Raw genomic sequence first — 12,138 nt, forward strand, 5'->3', positions numbered from 1 at the left:
CACATCGCTTGGCATGTCACTTGGGTATTGAGTTTTCAAATCTTGCTCTAAGGGATACTTGAGATATAAAAACTGCATCTGGATGTTACTTGGGGCCTTTATAGGATATATAGATACTTCTAAGAGATGACATCAGTTTTTAGATCGTTATAATTTGTCACTACACGTATATATAGTGAGGCCACAAATAGATGCTATCAGAAAACTGACCTAACCCATACCCAGGAATGACTAAGCCCTTGTAAATCCACACTCCTCGCCATTATACTTATTGGCATATACATTAATCTGCTCTGACTTTTGGAAAAGCCTCCAGATTTCAAGGAAGACTTCTGCAATTAGTGTTCAGTATAATGATCTGTCTCTATTTGTTCCATGAAAGGGCTGTATATGTAAAGTAACCCCCAAGTGCAGAAGGAGCTGGAAAACAAAGAAGGAGGCAGACAAATCCAGTGTGTTGGTTTGAGTGATTTACCAGAGGAATCTTACAGACAGACTCGTGGTCTTGGAGGGCTTCAAGACTGGTAGATCTCTGCACTGCAACCCCCCAGACCAGGGCTTAAATCTAGGAGGGAAAAGCACACGTGCTCTGAAAGGAATGTGTAGGTGGTTATGGGCATCACAACCTATGATTTCTGGAACAACAAGGTTGCTTTGGAGGAAACTTACAATGAATAAGTATTCCTACATAAAGAGTAACATGTTAACTAGAGATTTTGGAGGCATTCCCCAACTTGTGGTTAGTCAGAAGTTGCATGGCAGATTAGTATTTAAAATAGTCACTCTTGTCCCCACATTATTATAGTTTGTCTCCTCAAACAGGCAGGGATTTTTCATTATTGCTATTAAGGTCTTAAGTCATAAAAACTTTTAAACCAATAACTATTTTCAGTACCATAGGAGCACTTAATATATGGCAATTACATACAATTTTTATAACACTTTACACATTTAAAATGTTCTCACATGTCTTAACTCTTTCATTTCTTACAAAATCACTGAAAAGTAGATCTTATTGTTCCTTTTAGTAGTCTCAACAAATAAAAATGGTTTTTTTCCAAGAATAAGTAAGTAATTTGAAAAGCCATGAGAAGAACTTTGGTTTATTTCCTACAAATAATAAAATTTTGGAATGTGTTCTTGAAATACCTAAGTTATCAGCAACAGTGTAAGTTCTAAAATTAACAGATTTTACTTACTACTCTGGGTGTGTTGCTTAACAGCTCTGAGGCCTTGGGCAATCTAATTTTTTTCATTGTTCTTTCATTTCTCTCATTTTAAAAATAATTATAGTTATATTATAGTATTGTTGTGAAAATGTATGAGATAATGCCTGTTAAGTACTTACAATAGTGGCTGGCTCACAATAGGAATTCAATAAATAATACTTAAAATTATATTAAGATTCATAGGGAGAGAGGTGAAGTATCTGAATTTACCTACCTGGCTAAAAGAGTTATTTGGTCATTTTAATGTAATTTTCTCTGTCTACTGGAATTTAATAGCTTGTAAGGGAAAAAATGGCCAATGTAGAATTTAAATTGGCAACGTAAAAAGTTAAATGTGCTTGTGCGAAGGGCTCCTAAAAGATGTCAGAATGATACTTGAAAAAAATTGCTTTGGATTCTTTTATTTTTGTGCTTAACACTTAAACATTTGTGCTTATTTATTGACAGAATATTTTTAATACTTGAAGTGCTCTCAAGCACAGCAGTTCATTTCACAATTCACATTGAGTATGGAATCATTCTGTACTGATGCTGTCTCCTTTATAATTGTGAGATATTTTGTGAATCTGTTGAACAGTTGCCACCCTCCTTTTAGATTTTGACTGGCTTTTGTTCACCCCCTATCCTTCAGAGTTTCCAGAATTATCTTACTGGTTAATGAGAAACAGGTGTACATGAGTCAAAACTCATTAAGATGAAAACCAATGGAGGCTCCTTTCTCTGTGTACCATGTAACAAACATAGTGCTCTTACATTCAAATAAGTATAAATGTTAATTTGTTGCTTATTGTTAATTCAAAATGGAACCTGATAACAAAATTGCAATATTATTAAGTTTTACTCTATAAACTACACCCTTACAAACACAACTAAACTATATATGCTACACACCACATCATTCACACATTTCTCAAGTTACAATTGTACAGGTGACTGTAAGTCACTTTTCATTGTACTCATTGAATATTCAATTTTTTCTACTATCTTTAATATTATAGGGTTTCATACAAATGTTACTGTTTCATATTCAGTTATTCAAAACATCTCAGTCAAATTGATAATACTTTGAGTCTTGGCTTAACTTAAGCTCTTAGGAGTTAGGAAAACTCATCTGGTTTGGAAGGTATTGTTTGTTTGCTTATACTTTATTTGTGAGGATTTCTTTGCAAAAAATTTTAAAAATACCTCAAAACTTTGTAAGTATTAAGAGCTATTTATAAAGGTGAGGCCAAAATATTCTTTTTCTTTAAAATGTTCATCTTAGGAAGGAAATAAAATTTTATTTAAACCTGTAGGCTCTTTCAAATTCAGAGATTATGATTATACAGCAAAAGGAAAGGCAAACTATAATATCCTCTTCCAATAAGAGTGCTAATGTATTTTCATTGCTCTTTTAACTTAATATTTTATCCTTTACTGTACCTCCCTTTTCATATGACAAAATTTTATTGAAGATTCTGGTTGCTATTTTTATAGATTTTATCTCTATCAAATTGAGATACAGCTACTGATGATGTGCAAATTAGTTTCATAAATACATACTTTGGTCTCATAAGTGTATACACTTTGGTCTCATAAGTGTATACATGTGTCGTGATCTTGCCAATATTTTATAGAAAATGTAAGTCCATAGTCAATATATTTTTCATAAAAAGACTAGCATAGTAAACAAATTCTTAAAATCTTTAATCTTAAGTAAGTTACCCAATGACACATGATTAAATTATTACATATTGTGATTTTTGTTTATAAACATTTTTTACTGCAAAGTTAGTATAATGAAAAGTAGATAAATGAAGGGTGTTACAGAAAAATATTAACCAGAAATAGAAGTTAGACAGAAATCAAAGAAATAAGCAACAGATCCTTATTAACTGACTCCTCATATGAAAGTATAATATAAGTTGCTGGAGAAAAATTAAAGAACCTTTATAAATACTAAGTTTTCAAACAATCTTTTCTCAGATACAACTTCATTAACTATATTACTTACAATAGTATCTCACTATTTGTGAAAGTACAAATAAGAAAACAATTAAAATTCAAATAACTGAACTATTAAAAGCTGACACTGTCAGTTATATTTATATACATAGTCATTTGTTTTCTAGAAGTTATATATATTATTTCTAATCTTCATTTACTTCACTTAAAGCCTATTTTTAAAAGAAAGAGTGCCCAGTTCTTTGTTCAAATGTTAAGAAATTTGCCTATGCCCACAATTAATCATGAAAACCCACAAAATTTTCATTATTGGAAAAATGGAGATTCATGCAGAGTTCAAGTATAAAAAAAGTAAAGACAGCATTGTTTCTCCACAAGAAAATTTTATGACCCATTTCATAGATTCACACATTCTATCTATATTCATTTTTATCTCTGTATATAAACTTGTATTTAGAACATTCATCTATCTAATCACTTCTCAGCCTTTTGGTTAAAATCAAGTATAGAACATTCATTTATATATATGTCTATAACAACATGTAAATGCAAACACAATGTATATATACACATACACATAAATAGAAAAATACCAGAAAGAGCATATAATAAATTAACTCTGAAGAGAGATGAGAAATCATTGGGGTAGGCAGTGTGCAGAGGACTTACAACTTTTTGCTATATTTATTTTTATCATTGAGGGATTTCATAATGAGAATGAATATTCATGTTTGACTTTAAAAAGAAATTAATTAAAAATGCTCAATATTTTGAATTTATAATGTATAATGTATAACATATATTATTCATGAGCTTAAGAGTAAGAAGAGTTTATGATTAAAAATGTGTACAGACAAGACATTTTTAATTGAATACATATTAGACACTTAAAAAAGTTGTAGGTTTTCCACATTCACTTTACAATAATCACAGATTTCTCTCACTGTGATAGGTATAATATCTTTGAGAAAGACCTCTATTTGTGTTAACAGAGTTCTGTTTCAGGTATTCAATTCAAGAAAAAATGAAAGCAATGTTTCTCAAGCTTTATTCTTTTTTAAATGATGACCTGTAAAAAAAATCCATCTACTGATTCAGTAGATTGGGGATGAAACCTGCATTTTTGAAAGCTGGCAGATGATGTTTTTTTCTGCTGAGGATGCCTAAAATTATCTACAAAATACTCAAAATCTAAAAATTGAAATTTTAATTAACCAATTAATTAACTAAAAGTTAAAGCAAACTGATAGATTCATGTTTACAAGTTTCCAGGTTAATTAGATTTGCTGTTTTCATCTCAATGTTTGCTCTAATGCTATAATGTCTAAATGGCCATGGAATCATGTTATATCAAAGATCATTTGGCTGTCATGGTAGGTTTCATTCAGGGTTCATTAGCTGCAAGTAAGTGAAGCAGGCAATTGTTTCGAAGGGAAAAAGTAGTTCACAAAATATTAGAAAAAAAAAATCATTGAATCGTTGAGCTTAGAAATGACAGGTTGAAGGCAGCTGTTAATATGTGGGACGAAGAAACTGTCAGTCTCTTCTGGATGTTATGATGGTAGGTCTTTTTGGCGTTGGTTATTCATCCTTTCAATTCCAAGTTGAGTGCATCTAATTACCCCAACTTGGATCTTCCAAAGCAAAATGAGGGTTCTGTTAATAGAAGAAAAATGAGTAGAAAATGGGTGGCAAAATGACAGAGGCCTACAGTGTCATGATATACAGAATAATCTATTTACCAGGTAACTGGAAAGGTAACTAGACCAAAGTACTACATATCATCTCATAAATTCCCAAAGTGTGTGTGTGTGTGTGTGTGTGTGTGCACATTCAATAGTTTTTTCCCCCAGGACAATTACAATTTATGAAGCAATTATGAAAGCATCTTTGGATTTATGGAGTAGTTGTATCAGATTGATTTTACATACTCTTTTTTGCATTTCAATATCTCTAAAATTTGGATGTATTTTACCATTTTATAACTTATGACATTTTAGCATTGGACATTTTAGCAGTGATTGGAAGCATTTCCTTTAGTGACACAAAAAGTGATGATGCACCTCACAATTGATGGCATTGTATATTTTATGAAATATGATAGTGATGTGAGGATTAAATAAGACAATGTTTATAAAGCACAATAGTTGTGCTTTATAAATAGCAACCATTGTGCTTTATAAATATTGACGGTCATGATGTTAGAAATGGTAATGATTATATACTCGCCTGAAGGAGTTAGCTTGTTGCAGCATAAAAATGCAAATAATTAAATTAATCTTACCAGTGTAATTTGAAACATCACACTTGTGAAATTTTGTTATCCAAATTATTTCATGAAATTCAAGGAAGATATACAACTATCTGACTTATATGACAAAATGCATGTTCTTCTTTTAAACAAAAATTGTAAAGGGGAATAGGCAATACACTCCCCAGTGAGAAATAAGCATCTGTGCAGCCCTAGAGATAGCCTAGGAATTCAAATGAATTGCTACTTTTTCCTCATAAAATCTGTTTATAAAAGTTTACAGATGTAAATTTTGGGACTAGGAAAGAAGTGCATTATTAAGAAAAACAAATAGTTTAGACTACTCAAATTCATGGTAAACTCAGTTGATATAGACATTTATCACTTGATCCAGAGACATCTTTAAGTTCCAGTGGCTTACATAGAGTCGTGACATCAGCAGGAGGATACTTGTTTTTGGTTATTACCTCTCCATACTCTCCATACAATATCTGCTGAGATGACCCGCTGGCTTTCAGTGGTATTTGCAATCAATCCAGTCTCAGCCACATGGGAACATGTTTGTTCCTATTTCTCCACTGGGTTCCATGGGAATTTCTGAAATTGTAATAGTTCCATTTGCCGCGGCACCCCCAGATAGCCATTTTTACTCTACTCTCCTGTGTCCTGGTAACATGTGAACGCTTACCTCCTATCAGATCCCTAGGCATGAGATGGGACACAGGCCTTTTCTACTATCATGTCTCTAAGTTTACCTGGAGTAGTTCTATTGATCACTTCTCCTTCATCACAAGGGGCAGGCATAGGGTCCTTTCTCAGCAGCACTTACCAGTTTCTTTCTTTTTTTTTTTTTTTTTTTTTTTTGAGGCAGAGTCTCGCTCTGCCGCCCAGGCTGGAGTGCAGTGGCCGGATCTCAGCTCACTGCAAGCTCCGCCTCCTGGGTTTAGGCCATTCTCCTGCCTCAGCCTCCCGAGTAGCTGGGACTACAGGCGCCCGCCACGTCGCCCGGCTAGTTTTTTGTATTTTTTAGTAGAGACGGGGTTTCACCGTGTTAGCCAGGATGGTCTCGATCTCCTGACCTCGTGATCCGCCCGTCTGGGCCTCCCAAAGTGCTGGGATTACAGGCTTGAGCCACCGCGCCCGGCTAGCACTTACCAGTTTCTAACATTCTTACTGCTTTCTTTGTTGCAGCAAATTTTCTCTTTTTTAGGGTAGAAAAACTACCTATAGTTCTGTCACCCCAGTTCAAATAATAATGCCCCTTTTTGTTTTCTTATGGAATTCGTTATGATCTCTCATATATATTGAGTATAATAGGGATACTATACAATTTTGCTTTCACCACTAAACTTTACATTTACTGTATGGGGTTCTCTAATTTTCTATTAGATAGCACATTATCAAGTTGAGGTTTCTTTTTTTCCATTTCTGACTTTATATTTTTAAGAATATCTAAAATTCTTATTTTATTTTTTATTTTTATTTTTTTTTCTGAGACGGAGTCTCGCTCTGTCGCCCAGGCTGGAGTGCAGTGGCCGGATCTTAGCTCACTGCAAGCTCTGCCTCCCGGGTTTACGCCATTCTCCTGCCTCAGCCTCCCGAGTAGCTGGGACTACAGGCGCCCGCCACCTCGCCCGGCTAATTTTTTGTATTTTTTTAGTAGAGACGGGGTTTCACCATGTTAGCCAGGATGGTCTCGATCTCCTGACCTCGTGATCCGCCCGTCTCGGCCTCCCAAAGTGCTGGGATTACAGGCTTGAGCCACCGCGCCCGGCCAAGAATATCTAAAATTCTTTATGCTGGTGTTCTTTTTAGATAAATTTAATTACTTCCAGTTTTCTTAATGTTGAATTATTTTTGCATTCTTAGAACAAATCCTACTTGGTTACAATGCAATCTATTAGTGTTCTGTTGGAGACAATTTATAATATTTTATCTAGAACCTTTATATCCATATTTATAAGTAATATTGGTCTACTTTTCTTTTTCATTAAGTTTACAGTTTTTGTTTTAGCTTAGTATTATCAATATTCTTCATATAAGAAATATGTGTCACTACTAAATAACAAATAAATAGTTGCTTTATGGGGGATATTTTAATCAAATAATTTGTCATGTATACATATATATACACACATACATGCATATGTATATAAATAAAATATACATGAGAAAGGTATTAATCTTCTTTCTGGGGGGTCCTCTACATACCAAATTCTTTTGCTTTGTATACAACTTCAATCAACCAATTCTACTATATTTTTACCTCGCACTTGAACTCTACATTATTTAATAACAGGTATGCCACCAGTGTTGCCACTAAGATATTTTACATATTATTGTTCAAGTAATCTTCCCAAATCTCATCATTGCCACATTTGGTTTCCTTTTCAAAATTTCCATTCTAATACTCATTTGTAAATATTGTGTTTTAATCAGGTAAGAGGTTAGGTAAATTTATTTTTGATGTTTATAATTACAATAAAATATGCTAAAACTAAGCATGGTTTAGACATATCCTAATTCTGAATGTACTTTAGAATCTATTAGAACAAAGAAGAATTTTCACTAAATAATTTGTCTTTGTATGATTACTGTGTAAAAATAGGGTAGGAGAAATTTTATGGTTCTGGATTCGAGATAAAACAATTTTATCTCAGTGTTCAAGAAAAGTTGACTGTCATATATAAAGCAACAATATATTTTTTGATCTATATGAACATATGCAGTATTTGCATTAAAGAGTTTTAAGAAGCAAATATTGTCAGTTATAATTTATACAAAACATGTGTATGTTTGTCATTCATCAAAAATCTGGAGTGCTTTAGTTTGTATGTAATCTTGAGAAAATTAAATGAATCTTGGCTAAATATAGAGCTGAAGCTCCTTTGATGCTACTGAATCTCTTCTGTCTTTGCAGAATGCACAGTTTTCATTCATCTTAGGAAAAGATCACACATACACATACATACATGCATGTGCATAAAGTAATATATAATCACATAAATTATATTTAAATATGTGCATTCATATGTATAAATTAATATATATGTAAATAAACATGACCTATGATTATTAATAAATGCATTACATTAAAGTCAAGGAACAGAAATTGTGCAAATGCAAGATGTGATGGAACCACAGTGGCACATCAAATTTCCAAAATACATATTCTACAATGTACTTGAAATATGAAACAGCACTCATTTCCAGCATCAGAAAAATATACCAAAAACTCCCTGGTTGAATCTATTTTGGTCTGTAGACTGAATTCTTATTTATATACCAAAGTAGCTAAGTTTAGTAGTTCTTTCTACTCTGTTAAGAGCTGTAAATCAACACTCTTAGAATAAAATTAAGCTTCTCACTGTAACATGTTTAATATTCATTTTTAAGTTTTATCATTTTTGGATATAACCTGATTTCTTTTAGGCAATAGCTAGATTCTCAATCTCTCAACCACTGCCTTATGCCTTTCATCTGTGTTAACTCCAAGAATTGGCACACAACTCCAGATTATGGATGTGGGCCTCAAAAGAACTTCTGGAATTAAATTTTCATACAGATTGTTGGAATATGTGCTTGAAATCAAAATGAAGAGAAAGTAGACAAAGAAAACATAGTTTTTAGAAACAAGAATCTGTATACTGAAATTCATATCTTATATAATCATACAATTTGTTGTTATATTTAAAAGGGGAATATAAAAGAAAGGGCATTTCAGGCAAGAAGAGCCTAAGGAAGGCAAAAAAGTTGAATTTAATGTGTTTATCTTGTGCCCAGAGACTGGCATGTTCCCTGATACAGAGCCGCTGCAAAATAAATATTTATTAAATGTGTCAAATTAGGGTTGCACTGGTAAATAATTTTGCTTTTCTGTATAAAGAGCCTGTATTCCCAACTCTAGTGTATGCAAAAACACTCAAGAGACTTAACTATTGAGTTTCCAAATTTGTTTTAGAAACTCTCATTTGTGTTTCCTGCCCCAATCTTAAAATCTGTAAGTTCCCCAAACAATTATTTTCTTTTACTTTGCCTGTTCCAAATTGATTGTTATTTTTGAATGCTTCTGCATCTGTTTAATTATAGCATATCATACATCTAATACCCTTGTTGAGGTATACCTGCAACCTCTTGAGTCTCACAATCCAAGCGTGCCTCTATTTCCATAGGCATAGATGAAAAGACCATTTATGAGCTTGTAGTCAAAAAGCTGTGGTTCCACTCAGCTGACTTTTTCTCTCAGGCTTTTACCCCTCTGATATATCTATAATATTTCTGCTGTACAGTGGATATATTTCTCAGGAATCTTGTTAGTAACTTAAATTCATCCAAGATTTAATAGATAGATTTAATATTGTATACTCTCCTATCTCTTATACTTCCCACAATATAATTTTAGGTTAAAAAGTCTAGCCAAAAGCGTAATACTTATATAAATCTAGCACAATATGTACAGGATCTATATGAGCAAAACTAAAAAGCTTTAATGAAAGAAATAAAAAAAGAGCCAAATACATGGAGAAATATCTCATGTTCATGGATAGGAAGATTCAATATTGTCAGTTATTCCCAACTTAATCTATAGACTCAAAACAATCACAACAAAATTCCAGCAAATTATTTTGTAAATATAGAAAAACTGATTTAAAAGTTTATATGGAGAAGCAAAATACCCAGGAGAGCTAGCACAATATTGAAGGGCAGGAACAAAGTTGGACAACTGATGCTACCTGACTTTAAGACTTACTATAAAGCAATAGTCATAAAGATAGTGTAGTATTATCAACAGACAAATAGATCAATGGAACAGAAACAGAATAGGGAGCCCAGAAATGAACCCACATAAATATAGCCAACTGATCTCTTACAATGAAGCAAAGGCAATACAATAGAGAAACACTACTTTTTTCAACAAATGGTGCCCAAACAACTGGACATAATATGCAAAAATAAAATAAAAACAGACCTTATATCTTTCACAGAAAAGAGTCTCAAAATGGATTCCAGACCTAAATGTAAAAAACAAAACTATAAAACTCCTAAACATAGGAGAGAATCGAGATGACCTTGGGTTTGGCAATGACTTTTCAGACAAAAACATGATCCACGAAGAAACAATTAATAAGCTAGACTTCATTCACATTAAAAATTTTGGACCTGCAAAAATAACTGTGAAGAGAATAAAAAGACAAGCCAAAGAGTGAAGAGAACATTTGCAAAAGACATATTTGATAAAGGGCTGTTATTAAGAACTCTTTTTTTTTTTTTTTTTTTTTTTTTTTAGACGGAGTCTCACTCTGTCACCAGGCTGGAGTGTGGTGGTGCAATCTCGGCTCACTGCAACCTCTGACTTCCTGGTTCAAGCGATTCTCCTGCCTCAGCCTCCTGAATAGCTGGGATTACAGGCATGCGCCACCCCACCCAGTTAATTTTTGTATTTTGAGTAGAGACAGGGTTTCACCATGTTGGCCAGGATGGTATCGATCTCCCGAACTCTTAAAACTCAATACGAGGAAAAAAAACAACACAATATACATATAAGCTGAAGATCTTCACAGTCATCTCACTAAAAAAGACATACAGATAGCAAACAAGGCTATGAAAATATGTTCCACATTATATGTCATCACGCACATGCAAATCAAAACACAGTGAGATACCACTACACACCTTTAAAATGGCTGAATTCAGCACCAAGTACACTAAAGATATGGAACAATAAGGACTCTTACTCATTACTGGCGGGAATTCAAAATGGTACAGCCACTTTGGAAAGCAGCTGGTCAGTTTCTTATAAAAGTAAACAGACTCTTATATGATCTAATAATCATGCTCCTTGTTGTCGACTCAAAGCAGTTGAAAACTTATATCCACACAAAAAGCTGCATATGGATGTTTATATCAGCTTTATTTATAAATGTCAAAACTTAGAAGTAACCAGAATGTCTTTCATTCCTTTTTTTTTTTTTAAATTAAACTTTAAGTTCTGGGATACATGTGCAGAACGTGCAGGTTTGTTACATAGGCATACAAGTACCATGGCGGTTTGCTGCACCTATTAACACATCATCTAGGTTTTAAGCCCTGCATCCGTTAGGTATTTGTCCTAATGCTATCCCTCCCCTTGCCCCCAGCCCCCAACAGGCCCCAGTGTGTGATGTTCCCCTCTCTGTGTCCATGTGTTCTCATTATTCAACCCCCACTTATAAGTGAGAACATGCGGTGTTTGGTTTACTGTTTCTGTGTTAGTTTGATGAGAATGATGGCTTCCACAGGATGTCTTTCAATAGTGAGTGGATAAAAAAAACTAGGGTACATCTGGATAATGGGATATTATTCAGCATTGAAAAGAAATGAGCTATTGAGTCATAAAAAAAAGACATGAAGGAAACTTAAATGCATATTACTAACTGAAAAAAGCCAATGTGAAAAGGCATACTATATGATTCTAAGTGTATGACATTCTAGAAAAGGCAAACTACAGAGACAGTAAAATGATCAGTGTTTGCCAGATGATGAATAGGTGGAGCACAGAAGATTTTGGGGGCAGTGGAACTACTCTTTATGACACTACAATTCTGGATATGTGTCGTTATAAATTTGTTCAAACCTAAGGAATGACCACTAAGAGTAAACTCTAATGTAAACTATGGACTCTGCGAGATAATGATGTGTCAGTATAGATTCATCAATTGCAACAAATGTACCACT

The 12,138-nt window shown here is 33.4% G+C and overlaps 1 long non-coding RNA gene across 1 annotated transcript in view; it reads right to left on the minus strand.

Annotated features, from left to right (window-relative positions):
- Positions 1 to 4,027: 4,027 nt before the first annotated feature.
- The window catches only part of LOC117094931, a 94,464-nt gene continuing 86,353 nt past the window's right edge, over positions 4,028 to 12,138 (minus strand). The window contains exon 4 of the long non-coding RNA XR_004441731.1: positions 4,028 to 4,829. This is a non-coding gene — a long non-coding RNA (uncharacterized LOC117094931). The remainder of the gene's footprint in view (positions 4,830 to 12,138) is intronic.

This window comes from Trachypithecus francoisi, unplaced genomic scaffold, assembly GCF_009764315.1.
Source record: "Trachypithecus francoisi isolate TF-2019V2 unplaced genomic scaffold, Tfra_2.0 Lachesis_group13, whole genome shotgun sequence".
NCBI classification, from domain to species: Eukaryota; Metazoa; Chordata; class Mammalia; order Primates; family Cercopithecidae; genus Trachypithecus; species Trachypithecus francoisi.